The sequence below is a fragment of the Impatiens glandulifera genome, chromosome 1, assembly GCF_907164915.1.
Source record: "Impatiens glandulifera chromosome 1, dImpGla2.1, whole genome shotgun sequence".
Classification (NCBI taxonomy): domain Eukaryota; kingdom Viridiplantae; phylum Streptophyta; class Magnoliopsida; order Ericales; family Balsaminaceae; genus Impatiens; species Impatiens glandulifera.
This window is the reverse complement of record NC_061862.1, coordinates 158,635,912-158,652,526: the sequence shown is the minus strand read 5'-3', so window position 1 is coordinate 158,652,526 and position 16,615 is coordinate 158,635,912. Positions and strand designations below refer to the sequence as shown.

Here is a 16,615-nt window from a genome sequence, read left to right as displayed (position 1 = left end):
AAAACCAAACAAGGCATAACATTTATTAAACACCACCAAACCGCCACCACCCACAATCACTCTGATTCTCTCACATCTTGGCGGAACCCACAATCACTCTGATTCTCTCACATCTTGGCGGAAGTTGTTGAAGCATTCTCACATCTTGGCTGAAGTTGAAGTCCTCATTCGACCACCCATTCGAAGTGAAAATCCGGAATGGCCAGTTCTGTAGGTAACCAAGAACAATTTTACACCCGAAGCTGTTGGATCCCATGCCTGGAGGTAACCAAAATGTAGATCTGTAGATCTGGTGTGTAGATCTGTAGATCTGGTGTAGATCCGCAGAAACATGGAAGATTAGAGCGATTCTGTTTCCTAATTTAAAGTCTGTTAATAAAAAAGTTCATCCCACCGCCGCCTGTTTCTTCTTCTTGCTCCAGCGTTGGTTCAACCTCAGGGAGTATTGCATCAATACTGTCGTCGTCGTTGGCAATTGGATTTCCGTTTCAACGCAATATTCCTTGCTGCTTCGGAGAGGGTAACTTTGCTCTTTTATTTCTCTTCTTCGTCTTCAAATTGCTGAATGGAATTTCGATCCACTTTTTGATAGGTTACAGCTACAGTGACTACAAATCTCAACAAAATAATTGATGTTAATTACTACCCTATTGAGAATGCTGAAAGGTCAAACATGCGTCATAGGCCAATTGGTATAGGAGTTCAGGGCCTCGCAGATACTTTCATCTTACTAGGCATGCCATTTGAGTCACCAGAGGCAAGAAGTTGAATCTCATAAGGCCTTTCTCTTAAGCTATTGATGATTACACTCATGTTTTGATTGTTGGCTTGGTTATGAAATGCAGGCGCGACAGCTTAACAAAGACATCTTTGAGACAATATATTACCATGCTCTCAAAGATTCTTCTGAATTGGCAGCAAATGTAGGTGCTTATGAGACATATAATGGAAGTCCCGTTAGCCAGGTATGTGAATTTTTTGTGTTAACTTTTCATAAGTATATTTTTAGTAAGGCCTTCCCCTAATATTTGTGATTGCATTTGTGAGAGGATTGAAGAAAGTCTCATAGATCCACCGCCTTGCTTCTCACCCGAGTCAGGTATGCTTTTTCCTTATTGTTACTTACGTACGTGACTCATTCTATATCTGCAACTTCTAATATGTTGTGTAGTGTACAGTTTCTTTTTCTTTAATTTTATAAAATATTAATATTTTAATTTCTTTATTATATTTTAAACTATATTAATAATAATTTATAATTAAATACTTATTTATAATTAACTATATTGAATTTTCGAATTTAATTAATAATAATAAAATGACTTATTTTTATTTGATTTTTTTACTTTTATATTTGCTCTGTAAACAAAAAAATCAGGTGCTATTTTTTTAATTTTAATCATTTCCATAATTAACCATAAAACTAAAGGGAAAAGGCCATCTGACCTTGAGATTAAACAAAAGCAAAGAAAAGACTTCATGTGTAGCCTTCTCAAGTGCAGTCACACCAGGAACAACAACTTTAGGCCACTGAAAAATTTCAATATTCTGTGAAATAAAATGTGGTAGCTCTTAGTCAGTTATGCCCCTGCCTTCAAACATAACACCAATAAATTCAAATTAAGCGAACATAACTCAAACTACTAGGGCAACATCATACACACCTTGGCATATGCTTAATCTATTATTTTTTCCAGTCATACTGTAGTTCTAAGAGGTAATTTTATTTTTTTGCGTTTTTTTAGGATCTAGACTATTGTAAAAAACACATTGATTGATTGAAGTGATGAGTCATGGGATGAATGTTGTTTTTTTGAGCACAATCCAAATATTGGTCTTAAAAAACAAGACTTAGATTATTGTATTGAGTTTGTTTGATGTAGCTTTATTTGGAAATAATAATAGTTATTTGAAAATTATATTGTTTAATGAACATAGTAGATTATGTGGGGGTTATTTGGATTAAATTACTAAAATTAGGAAAAAATAACGTTGTTTATTGCAGTTGTAATAAACTATGGAGAAATTGACAATTATTACATTGTTGTCAAAATAATTCTCAACCGTATTTCTTTCGATGAATCATATATGCAATACCGTTTGTCTATCCTTGGAAAGTCGAAAGACAGGACTAAAAGGAGGCAAACTTCATATTTTATGGGACAAATAATCCAAATGTAATTCTAAGAAAATTTGTGTTATTCTAGATAAAAAGAAACATATACTAATATTATATATTTATAATAATACAAAATAAAATATAAGTAATTAAGTTTTCTCAATAATATATATATAACTCTTTGTATTCCTAATTAGGATTTTATCAAATATAAATATAAATATAAAATTAATTACCCCTAATTGATACACATTCGGTCATTCTCTTCAGCTCTTTGCGGCCCACTTCTCAATCTTTTTCTTTTCTCTCCAGCTTCCATTCATCTTTCTTCTCTCTCAATCTTCCATCTTTCTTCTTCTCTCTCAATCTTCCATCTTTCTATCTTTGAATGACAAAAAGAAATCTTCAAAAGAGGGGAAGAGACAACGATGAAGAACAATAACTCATGTTTCGTTTTCTTCATCAGCACGTCCTATTTTTCCAATTTTTGTAGATTTTCGCGAGTGAAACGATTCAACTCGCGAGTGAATACCGATTTTATACTTTAACGAGTTATTACAACTTCAAACTTGAGATTTATTTTTCTTATATTTGAACATGCTTTTTAGCACCACATTTTGCATATGTGCGAAATGTCAAACCTGATATGCTACTTTTTCAATTCAATTATAGTGATAGAAGACTTCATGGTGTTTTGGTAAAAGTTTGAGTTGTGAATCTATGCAATCCAATCAATGAAGAGAGCTTTAAGTTAATAATTGTAAGCAACTATTATGACGAGAGGTTGTTTTGGTTTCAACTAGAAAAAATTCAAACTGATAACCTGATGTCAATGTTTCATGCAAAGCTAAGGGAAATATACAAGAGGTCTCTCTTAATACAATGATCAAAATACTTAGTTGAACTCCAAGCCATATATATGTCTGAGAAGCTTATTAATAGATTTAAATCGATTTAAGTCTATTCATAAGCTTGTCAAACATATATATGGCTTGGGGTTCAACTATGTATTTTGATTTTGTATTAAGGGAGGCCTCTTGTATATTTTCCTTGGTTTTGCATTAAACAGTGACATCAGGTTATCGGTTTGAACTTTATTTTGTTCAAACCAAAACAACCTCTCGTCATAGTAGTTGTTTGCAATTATTGACTTAAAACTCTTTTCATTGATTGGATTGCATTGAGTCACAACCCAAATTTTTACCAAAACACTATGAAGTCTTCAATCACTATAATTGAAATTGAAAAAATGGCATACCAGCACATATGCAAAATGTGGTGCTGGAAAACATGTTCAAGTATAAGAAAAATAAATCTCAAGTTTGAAGGAACTTGTTCGAGTTTACAGTTCAACTCAAAGAAAACGAGTCACAAGTTGTAATAAACATATCCGGTATATAGTAGATATTTCACCTTCGATCCACCCTTGGTAATTCAGTGACAAAAATGCTTGGACTAAGAAGCTTAGAGCAACTCTAACCCACCCAATGCTATCAAACTCGCGAATCAACTCGTGAATTTGTTCGAGTTTACGGTTCAATCGAGTATCTCTGCAATAATATATAAAAAAAACTCAACCGAGTATCTCTGTAATAAACATTTACCCGCAAGATACTCAACCGGATATATGGAACTCCTTGTTCAAACACTTTCCTAAAACCAGCCGTAAATTTCACGAGTAATACATTTTCATCTCTTATTTTTCTTAGAAAATTGGTTCTCGTTGTAGCTAGAAATTGCCCATGGATTATGGAAATTCAGTAATGCTAAATCAATTAAAAGCAAAGAAAAATATATCTTAAAAAAAACAACACTACTAGACATTAAAATAAACTCAACTACGATGAAAATAGAAAAATCGAGAAAAAATTGTATAAGGAGGGTTAATCCAAAAACATAGATCCAAAATAATATCATAGTATACTCTATCAAACCCTAATCATTGAAATAATATCAGAGTATACTCAACTAAGTTTCAAACACTAATCAATTTTGAAATAATATCATTACTCAGCTAAGTATCAAACCCTAATCAATTTTGAAATAATATCATCTTATACTCAACTTAAGTATCAAACCCTAATTGAAACAAAATAATAAATACCTCTGTTCGTAGAAGAACGATCCGCGTTTGATGGTTTCCGGCTGCGGCGGCTGCTGTGGTTTAGGCTGTGGCGGCTGCGGGCGGAGTAAAATAACAAATAAGTATCAAAATTAGAAAAACCAGAAAAGAATTCTTGAAATACTTCAATCCGGCGGCGGCGGGCAGGCGGTTTCCGGCAGCTGCGGCTGATTTCCGGTTGCAGGTGTGCGGAGATTGGAAGAGAAAGGTTTGAAGGTGAAGAGAGGGTGGGTCTGTGTGCTGCAATCTATATATGTGCGATCTATGTATAAAATATTATATAATTGTATATTATTTTATATTTATATATAATAAATATATATAGTAAATAGAGAGTGTCGGTGACATTCACTATTCATATTCACAAGGAATTCCCAAATCGGTGAGTGCAATCGGCGGCCACATAAGAATCCTCTCCGTCGATCGTTTCATAACCATCGCAGGTAATTAGTTAACTACTATTCCTTATTTTGATCTTAATTATTTTTGGGACCGATTGCCTTTAATTAGATTTGGATTTGGACTACTACTACAGATCTGATGATGAAATTTGAAGAATCGTGTGGATTTCGTGTGAATTTGAAATGTAAACTTCCAAACGAAGATCTAGACGTGATTGTTTCCATCACTTCTGACGAAGACCTAGCTAATATAATCGAAGAATACGTTCGAGCTTCATCGGCGGCATCGAATAATAATAGGGAATTGAAGATTAGAGCGATTCTGTTTCCTAATTTAAAGTCTGTTAATAAAAAAGTTCATCCGCCGCCGCCGCCTGTTTCTTCTTCTTGCTCCAGCGTTGGTTCAACCTCAGGGAGTATTGCATCAATACTGTCGTCGTCGTTGGCAATTGGATTTCCATTTCAACGCAATATTCCTTGCTGCTTCGGAGAGGGTAACTTTGCTCTTTTATTTCTTCTTCTTCGTCTTCAAATTGCTGAATGGAATTTCGATCCACTTTGTGATTTCGAGATTTCGATCCACTGTACCATGTTTATGGCCTTGTTCCTTTAACAGAAGAATCAAGCTACGATTTTTATCGGAAAATTGATGTTCATTTCTTGTCTGATGCCTATCAATTGATAAAACATTAGCTATTCACCTTTAATGCTTTCTGTAATACATATTTCTGTTCAATTTTATGAAGTTCTCATCCCTAATTATATAATCAATTAGATGTCTGTTACAGGAATTCTATGCTTTGAAGCGACGTTGTAGAGGACAAGATGGAAATTCACTTAGATGCTTCTGCTTTGTTGCGGTAAGATGGAAATTCACATTAAATGTTGTTCTTCAGTACTTTCTCCTAGTTGATAACTGTTAGGGTCTTTTTAGTATTTCATTGGGCTGTAAAATGTAATTAGACTAGTTATGGGCTAGTTCAAGAAAGTCAAGAAGATAGTTAGATTATACTAGTATACATTGTAGAAGATTAGTATTGTAAATGTGTGAATATAGCTGGAAGGGTGCTTTCTACATTCTGATTTGTTTCTGGCTGTTACTTATTCATTCAATTTAGGTTAAATTCGAAATTATCCATATTACTAGCTATACATGTTCTTATCATTGCTATACATCTAAAATAGAAGAAATGCAATTTGTATTCTCCCTGAATTAAATGATTCCCATTCTTATAACTGCTTTTGTGTTTTCTTATAACTGCTTTTGTGTTTGAGCTTTATTGATGGTATTTCTTATATGACGGTTCCTGGTTAAAAAGGAGGACAAAAATATCCGAAGGACTGTTCTAAACAGTGTTGTGGGAACTCTGGACCTCAGCGTCCGTCAACTTTTGCAAGGAGAAAGATATCCAGGGGTACTTATCAGATCGTCATATCTTTCTAGCCCATTTGGAAACACATTTTTTTTCTCTCATATATCACATGTTTGGAAACCTGTTATATCGTTAAATGATACAAATTCTTTTCTTATTCTTGTGAGAATATACTCTCTTTTTTATTAATATTTAGATCCACTTGATATTGCCCAAAAAACAATTGGTTATGGGTTCTTTTACATACATGAGATTGATATTTTCAAGATGTTGATTTGCATTATTCTAAGAAGATTTCTAATACATGATTAATTTAATTGTCCTGATATTTTAGGAGGTGAAAAGAGTATCTGCTATCTTGGCTAGCCAAGTGCATTACGGAACACACCAATATGCTTACATTGCTAATGTTTGTGTTTCTAAGTTTGCTCGACGTCAGGGAATAGCTTCAAATATGCTACAGTTTGCAACAGATGTTGCTAATTTGGCAGGTTTGTTTTTTTTATTACTTGTAAATGTTACTTAATGTCTAACATTTTGTCTAAACAGGTATGAGGAAACTATTTGTACATGTAAATGTGGAGAATGAGGCTGCTCAAGAATTGTATAAAAAAACTGGTTTTAAGGTTTGCATCTTTTACCAATAGTAACTTCTTTTTTGTCCCTATCGAGTATTGAACACATGACATATTGACATGCATGTTCTTCATTGAACAATTGATCTGTATCTTTGCAACTTCTTTATGATTTAGGTCATTTCTTGCAGTTTCCTCGAAATCGTGTTGATAACATATAAGAGTTTACTTTTGTCCATTATATACCATATTATGTTTCGAGTGTTTGTTTGCAGGTTGTTGAAGCAGCTTCATCTAGCAGAGGTTTGTCTCCAGTCTATTCCTAATCACCACATCTTAATGATATATGGGGTTGAGTTATACTGAGTTGAATACTATTATCTTTTTGATAGGTTACAGCTACAGTGACTACAAATCTCAACAAAATAATTGATGTTAATTACTACCCTATTGAGACTGCTGAAAGGTCAAACATGCGTCATAGGCCAATTGGTATAGGAGTTCAGGGCCTCGCAGATACTTTCATCTTACTTGGCATGCCATTTGAGTCACCAGAGGCAAGAAGCTGAATCTCATAAGGCCTTTCTCTTAAGCTATTGATGATTACACTCATGTTTTGATTGTTGGCTTGGTTATGAAATGCAGGCGCGACAGCTTAACAAAGACATCTTTGAGACAATATATTACCATGCTCTCAAAGATTCTTCTGAATTGGCAGCAAAGGTAGGTGCTTATGAGACATATAATGGAAGTCCCGTTATCCAGGTATGTGAATTTTTTGTGTTAACTTTTCATAAGTATATTTTTAGCAAGGGCTTCCCTTAGTAGCTTCTTAGATGCATTCTTCTTTTCAGGGTATACTCCAGCCAGATATGTGGGGTGTTACACCTTCAAAACGCTGGGATTGGGATGCCCTTAGAGCTATGATAGCAAAGGATGGTGTGAGGAATTCACTTCTTGTAGCACCCATGCCCACTGCTTCAACCAGCCAAATTCTTGGAAATAATGAATGCTTTGAACCTTACACATCAAATATTTACAGCCGCAGAGTTTTAAGGTATTTCTTCATTGGCTTTTTTTCGTTGTTCCTTGGCGTGTATTTTTTGTTGCATGCTAATCTTGGTTATTTATGCCAGTGGGGAATTTGTTGTGGTGAATAAGCATCTTCTTCACGACTTAACTGAGATGGGGCTATGGTCTCCTGCTCTGAAGAATCAGATTATATATGAAAATGGTTCTGTTCAGAAAATTCGTCAAATTTCTGAAGAGATAAAGCCAATTTACAAGTATGCAAATTATCTTGACCTTTAATTAATGTACCCATCCCAAATCTGTTTGCATATTTGAACTATTACATATGTTTCCATTCCAGAACTGTTTGGGAGATTAAGCAGAAGACATTAGTTGATATGTCAGTTGATCGTGGATGCTACATAGACCAAAGCCAAAGCCTTAATATCCACATGGACGAGCCAAATTTTGGAAAACTGACTCCTTGCATTTCCATACTTGGTCAAAGGTAAATGTTTAACTTTGACATTATTATGACAGCTAAATAAATAGAATGATTGGTAGGAAATCCTGTTGTGCTAATATGTGTTTGTTTTGGGGGTTGGCGAAGGGTTTGAAAACAGGGATGTATTACTTGAGAACCCGTGCTGCTGCTGATGCAATAAAATTCACAGTTGATACAACCATTCTCCAAGTAATAATAATATATTTATATATACATTTTGAGTTTAGAATGCAATTATAGATAATCATTATGTCCCCGTTCTGTCTGGCAATGCAATGTAATGCAGGGAAAGACCAAGGTGAAAGAAGAAGAAGATGATCTCGATACCCAGAAGTCACAGATGGTATGTTCCTTGGTAAGATTGCATGGCATGTGGCAGTTGAAGCTCTTTTTGTTGTCAGGATGGTAACATCATTTTCTTAATCCACGTCTTTAAATATGGGTGTGATTGTGTTTTAACACACATCTTACTTATGTTATAAAACAATATATAGTTCCTACTTCTTACAATAAATATTGTGGTTCCAAAATATATTATATTATTATTATTTTTTTTTTAAAACACAACATTTGTGGTCTGCACATCACTTATTTTACAAATCTAAATGTAATTAATTACATGGAAACAATATTTAGTTTGGTGTAGAGATTCTGCTGAGAATCATCGACTAGTGAAAAAGAAAAGAGAAAAAAGGAAAATGTGTGATTTGTTAAAGTGTTATTTACTTACTTATTGTGAAGGTGTGATTGATGTTGTACGATCAAGGCAGAGACAGGTCTGCGAATATCAGAAGAAGCAAGCATATCTCCAATAGGGCCAAGCTCAGGCAAATATTCACTTAAACCATTTAACATGGGTGAAGACTCTGAAGCAACGCCGTGCCTCCCCACAATGATGAGATCATAAACCTCTGCAATTGTGTGAACAAGTGAAGCCAAATCCGCCCCATATCTTTCACGTTTTCCTCCTTGTACGATATCCTAAGTCCCTGATGCAAAGCTTTCAACTTCACATCCTTCAAAAATTCCATGTCCAGAACCGCGTCCCAAGCATTCTTGTTTTCCCATTCTTCCATCGCTATAAAACGAATTATGGTCAGTTGAGAGTCCGGCGTCCTCGCCAACCGCCAACGCCAACCGCATCGCTATAAAGGCGGGCCGACGGGTACGATCAAGCCGAGACATATGGGGCCGAAATGATAAAGAACTCCGACGTTGTCACTGATAACTGCGGATGCCAAAACCATACAACAAATGAAGGCAATGTACTCGTCTCTAACCTGTTTCCCTTCGGGCGTCCTGCGTATCATCCATCGGAATATTGGGCGCAGAACATAGAGCGTAAAAAGAAACCAAGTGAAATAAATAGCAGCGGATTGGGCACCCACGGCAGCGGAGCCTTGTGCAGTGACTCTTAAATAAGTGGTCTGCATTGAGAGTAAAATGCTGAGAAGGGTCCGAATCAAAGCAACGGTCAAAGCAAGATGGCCGAGTTCTGTGTTCATGATCTTAAGATCCGTGAGTAGACCGACTACAACAGGGAACTGAGCTATAGTTTGGGTTCCGATAATGAAGCGAATAGCCGGATTTCTAATCCAACCTACCTTAGCCGCCACAAACGGAGATATATGTAAACCAAATGTTTCTAATTCAAGATGTGATCTTATCTAACTAATATTCTATCAATCAAAACAAAATGAAAAGCACATTCAGAGTGATGATGACGATCACAAGAATTTCATTGCTTTTTATTTTTGCACTTAAATGACACCCACAAAACAAAATGACACCCTTCTGCTTTTATCTTTCTCTTCATTTCACAACAAAACCCAGTAGAGAAAGGAAAGAGAAACATCTTCTTTTACATCTCAAAAGAAACCACAGTATATACCTTAATACCAAGAACAAATCGGGTTGTCCAGCTCACTTGCGGTATATCTTGATCTAATACTGCTACTACTACTATGGTTTTTAGGCAATAGTGAAATGAACCGATTGTAGAACTGATTTTGAGTGTTAACTGAGTTTTCATTGATTGATCAACATTTGTTCTTCTGTTTGTGCTGATTGTTTGTAAGGCTGTCTGTTCATATTGAATCCAATAGGGCATTATTTAGGATGAGCAGAGAGCCGAATTATGAATGCCTCAAGACAAACATAATTTCCCAACATCTCAAGCTTCTTGTTGTATAACTCGAATTATTTCGTATATCTTGTTTGTTTCAGAGTATAACTCTATGAAAATAGTCCTAAATCAAACACCATCGGCATCAAACACTTGATCAACCTCATCCACAAGAACATGAGGAGGTTGTATACTGAAACTATGCAATTCCATATCTCTAGATAAGCAACAAATGTATTATGTTTGGTTACAACTTAGCACAAGAAAAGAATAATGATGATTTATACGAAGTGTTATTATTAAATTACCTTGTTGTCCAATTTCTCCTTCGCCTTAAAATGATTCCACTACAATATCGTATGTTTGTCCCAAAATAGACGTCGAGTGATAGCTTCTACTACGTTCCATAAAATGAGGGTACTACTCGGTTTTCAATTCTTTTGGAACCACAACTTTTTTTCCAATTTTAGGCGCATCTAGAGAAATCATAGTATATATCTACCAATTGAATCATTTTTTCTTACTATGGTGTATAGTAAGATCCATTTGTCCATGCATAAGGATTCTTAGGTTGGACTTACGAGGATGTTTTGATATGTGGTTTCTAATGTTGCAATGTAAAATGAGGGTACTACTCGGTTTTCAATTCTTTTGGAACCACAACTTTTTTTTCCAATTTTAGGCGCATCTAGAGAAATCATAGTATATATCTACCAATTGAATCATTTTTTCTTACTATGGTGTATAGTAAGATCTATTTGTCCATGCATAAGGATTCTTAGGTTGGACTTACGAGGATGTTTTGATATGTGGTTTCTAATGTTGTAATGTACCCTCATGGACGCACATGGAATCATAGATCTAAAATGTCTGTCAAAAACAACGAAATTATGAGAGTTCAAAGTCACATAAACAGTTCTTATAAAATTAAAGGCAACAAGTTAATTTTTACTAAAAACGGTAAGTTAAAATTTATAACTAAGACCTTGAGAGGTTATTTCTTAAAATAAAATAAGTAAAAAATCTAAACCAATTTTTTTTTTGCCTACTATAAACTTAATGCAAAATTATGTCATCAGGCTTAGTCACCCTTCTACATCACTTCGCTACACATTCGTTACAAAATTTTAGCTTCCCTATCATTACTCTTTTTTATGCAAATCGGAAAAGTAATTTTTCTAAAATTCTCTCTCCCAATCAATCTGTACATATTTGATGAGATATGTTTTGTATTTGTTGTATTTTATTTTTGTGTTATTTTTTATTATTAAATATAAGTGTAGTATATTTCAATTAAATTATTTCATAATTTATATCTTGAATAAATAAAACTATTTTGAAATAGAGGGACTTTGGTTTGTTTGGAATCTAAACATATAAAATAAAAAGAAAGAGAAAGAGGGAGAGATGATGAAGAAACTCACAAGTAAAGACAAGTCCCTCTATTCACTCATTTGTCTTGTCAAATCAACTATTGTAAATTACTAATTAGTCTTCCACAATTCATAATTTTTTTCCTTTACTCGTTTTTCATCTATAATTTAATCAACAATTTAATTATATAATAATCTTTTATCTATTAAAACACTAAAATTATATTTAATTTAATTTATCATTAATTATAAAGATAAAAAGTAAGTTTTTTTAATAATAACTAAAAAATAATTGTTTTTTTAAAATAATCAAACAGGTTTCTTGGAAAAAAAAACTGATAAAATAAAAAAGAAAGGACACTTCATGAATGGACTATACTTTGACAAAGAAAATGAGATAGTTAACTTTGGTGTTTTCCTAAATTCAATCTAGTTTTCTCTATTATATATGGAAAATTTTGAACAAGCAGTCTAATGTTGAAAAGTTTGAGAAGAGTTCTCTTTTTATTTGGACAATTTCATTTTAATAAAACTAGGGAAAATTAAGTATATCTAAGGATCTCAAATGCTTTCCAAGTTAATATATAATGACGTTCTTATCTTCTATTGCATGGACTGAGAAGTAATCCACCTTCCACCATTCAAATTTAAGAATTTAACATCTGAAAAACTTTCAACTCCATCTCCAACACCTAATGCATACATCTTGTCCTACAGAGATACTCCTGCTAGACTCTCCTTCTTGCCATTCATTGAAGGACTGGTGACCCAAATGTCACTCGAGGGGATGTATGACTCAACTTTAGAATAAACTAAATTAATTATAACAAAAAAAAACACAATAAAAAAAAGACGTGATTCACTTTCAAGAAAACTTTTATGGTTTGGATGTAGATGGGTTCTTTCGAGTTTTGGAAGACTTCATTTTTTTGGTCTTTTGGGATGTCTGAAATCACATTTTGCGAAGGGGTTTTATCTCATCATAGACATGTGAATATTTGCTTAATGATGATAACCAGAAATCACCATTGAATCCTCCAACAATATATACTGATGCATCATATATGGGTTTGTAACCATTTATATTATCCTCAAAACAGTCACACATATATATGGTTTGGGGTTCAACTAGGTATTTTGATTTGATTTTTTATGTTTTGTTGTGACTTTCCTCCCTCAAACTTTAATTACTTTTTTATCTAGATTATGTTTAGAATGGAACTAGATTATGTATCTATTAATTGTGAAATGACACAATAGCAAAATGAAATCTTTAAAATTTTTAGGCATATTACAAAATTTATATGTCTGATTCATGGTCTAAAAATAATAGCAAAATGACATATATATATATATATGGTTTGGGGTTCAACTAGGTATTTTGATTTGATTTTTTATGTTTTGTTGTGACTTTCTTGGGGGATTAGCTTCATAGAAAAGGCGTTCCTTTTGCATGATTGAGTGTAGGTTCTTTCACTTGTAGGTATAGTGTTTGATTTATTAATAAAAGAACTTTCTCTTTCCTAAAAAAACATTGGCATTTTTACAGACAAAGAACAAGATGCAGAGTTCATATTCCAAAACTACACAGTAAAATAATTTTTAATTAACAATAATGAAAGCCTACCAGTGTCTTCTCCAGAACACTAATCTTTTGTTCTTGTTGTGACCAACATATCTTCAACTCTCTAACTTCTTCAAACAATCTTGAGCAGAAATCATTGGAACTTTCGTCAAACTGTAAATGAAGAAATAAGATATTACAATACATATAAAATAAGGGATGAGTACTAACAAACTTTTTTTACCTCATTTGAAGTAAACTCATCTTTCGAATGTTCTCTGACCATTGAAAGAACAAAATCTTGCATGTTATTATTATGGGATATCAACTCTTCCCTTGAATGTAATAAGTCATCATGTACATTAGAATACACAAGGCCTCCATCCAAACAAGGTGCCTTAGTGGGTGAGCCAACAACATTAGTTTCAATTGAACTTGGTGCATCAACACTTGAATCATCATCTTGTAAGTTCTCTACTTCTTGGTTTACATAAACAGATATAGGATCAAAATTAGAACAATTATCCCAGTTGAACTCATGCATGGGTTGCATAAATTCCCACTCTACATTGACATACAAATCTGAAGAAGCTTCTGCTATGGCTTCATTATCCGGTGAAGTTTTAAACAATGAACTCCACTTTTTGGGTTTTACATTAACCTACTTGGAACTAGATTATGTATCTATTAATTGTGAAATGACGCAATAGAAAAATAAAATCTTAAAATTTTTTAGGCATATCATAAAATTTATATGTCTAATTCATGGTCTAGAAACAATAGCAAAATGACATCTATATGGCTTGGGGTTCAACTAGGTATTTTGGTTTGATTTTTTATATTTTGTTGTGACTTTCTTGGGGAATTAGCTTCATAGAAAAGGCGTTCCTTTTGCGTGATTGATTGTAGGTTCTTTCACTTGTAGGTATAGTGTTTGATTTATTAATAAAAGAACTTTCTTTTTAAAAAAAAAGCCATCGGCATTTTCACAGACAAAGAACAAGATGCATAGTTCATATTCCAAAACTACATAGTAAAATAATTTTTAATTAACTATAATGAAAGTCTATTAGTGTCTGCTCCAGAACACTAATCTTCTATTCTTGTTGTGACCAACATATCTTCAACTCTCTAATTTCTTCAAACAATCTTGAGCAGAAATCATTGGAACTTTCGTCAAACTTTAAATGAATAAATAAGATATTACAATACAGATGAAATAAGGGATGGGTACTAACAAACTCTTTTTACCTCATTTGAAGTAAACTCATCTTTCGAATGTTCCCTGACCATTGAAAGAACAGAATTTTGCATGTTATTATTATGTGCAGCTTTCTTACATGAAACTTCTTCTGCTCAATACATTCTACAACAATATACATCTGCATAAGGAGTACAAAAACTGCACAATCAAACATACAGCAAAGAGAAACCACACACAACGATTACGGGAAATGCCCAACTTTATAATATATTTACTCACAAATATCGATTACAAAGAGGCTATAAATTCTCTAGGCTGCACACAAAATGACTCTCACTTGTGGGGGATATTTTTCTATCCGAAATCCAACAATTTGTCTTGTGCAGCTCAAGATATATTTATAGCCCTAAATAATAACAATCTGCCTAGAAAAATAACCGTTTAGGTGTGGGGGTCAATCTGTCGGGCAGTTGGTGCTGATCGTGGGTCTAGCTGGTGGGCGGTTGCTGTTGAACGTGGGTCTCAACTGCTAGTCGTGGGTCTCAACCATCGGGTCAGTTTTTGTGTTTTGTCTTGCAATATGAGATATTTTCTCAATAAATGGCCCGAGATCGGCTGCTTCTGAAATTGAAAATGGTGATTTTGTTGGGGATATGTATTGGGTCTCTAGAAATCCTCAAGTTATATAATTTTTTAGTGATTTTTGAGACACACGCATGTGAAGCCTCAACAATTAGGCCTTGTATTGAGGGAGGCCTCCGGTATATTTCCCTTGGCTTTGCATGAAATATTGACATCAAGTTATCAGTTTGAACTTTGTCTAGTTCAAACCAAAACAACCTATCGTAATAGTAGTTGCTTGCAATTATTGTCTTAAAGCTCTCTTCATTGATTGGATTGCATTGAGTCACAACCCGTACTTTTACCTATAATGAAAAATATTCAGTTTTTGGATATGATCATTGAATGTAGAAAATAATAAGTTAAAGTTTGAAAAAGAACTTGTGCCTCATATGGTGTGTAGTAGGATCCATCCGTCCATGCATAAGGATTGATGTTCAATTGTCCCTGGCTAACAACCTCAAAAATACCATGAAGTCTTCTATCACTAATTCTTTTTAATTTTCTATATTGAACTAGTGTATAAGGATGGAGGTAAAGAGGAGAAGAAAAAATATCCAACTTCCACCCCTATGAAATGTTACTTTGTTCGGATGTAGTCTGTGGCTCCATTTCACGAGAAAGAGCCTTATATTTTGTCGAACAAGACAATTTATAAAGCTAGATGTCTTTTTATGCTAAATGTCCTCCGACAATAAAACAATGTTCTTCCAAAGAATAACATACAAGTTTTGAATATTTATTCTAAATAGTCAAAAAGGGAGAAATTGTTAGAAAAATTAAGTAAGTTAATTTTTAACCGGCCAAAGAACTTAATCAGTCTCAAACTCGTGTGTACAGGTACAGCTCAAGCCGCACCGGACCGGTTGAGACATTTTGTCTCAAGGAACCGGACATAATCAAGTAAACTAGGTTGATTACCTTCACCGGACCGGTTGAGACATTTTGTCTCAAGGAACTGGACATAATCAAGTAAACTGGGTTGTCTACTCTCACCGGATTGGCTGAGACGTATACCGGATAAAGCAGAATTTTTGGCTGGTCGAATATATCGAAGATCTTAAGGCCAACGGAAAATTATTCAAAATGGTGAAATCCGTGAAAAATGACGTAATGAAATCTCTTGAAAATGCACACAAGAAGGATCCGAATCAGAAACATGCAACAAAAGCAATGATGATTGATTGTCTAAGATCACAAGCAATCTTCTGAAACAGGCGGCCGTCTAATGCATATCTGCCATGTGTCCAAAACGGCAAGGTGTGCACGCTACCTAACTCTTACCGGCACGGCTTCTGATGACCAATCCAACGGATAGAGAAAAATATGACCGTTGTCATATTCTTCCTATAAATACAAAGCTTAACTGTGCTGAAAAATAAGAGAACAATGTGATTTTACAACAAGACGAATCTTACGCGCGACCCCGAATAGTGATTGAAATCCTTTGAAATTGTTTAGAATTTTGTGTGTATTTTACCTTGTGTAAATGTATTACATCCTATTGTGAGTGGTGTAACCAACGAGCAGTAAATAAGACTCGGTCGGAGTGTTTGTGGTAATATTCCAGTTAATGAATATCCTTCTCATACTACCGCTGGAAACCACCAAAGTTTGTTTCT

The 16,615-nt window shown here is 34.1% G+C and overlaps 1 pseudogene; it reads left to right on the top strand.

The window, feature by feature from the left end:
- The first annotated feature begins 198 nt into the window (after nt 1-198).
- LOC124913044 lies at nt 199-8,489 on the top strand (annotated as a pseudogene).
- The last annotated feature ends 8,126 nt before the right edge of the window (nt 8,490-16,615 follow it).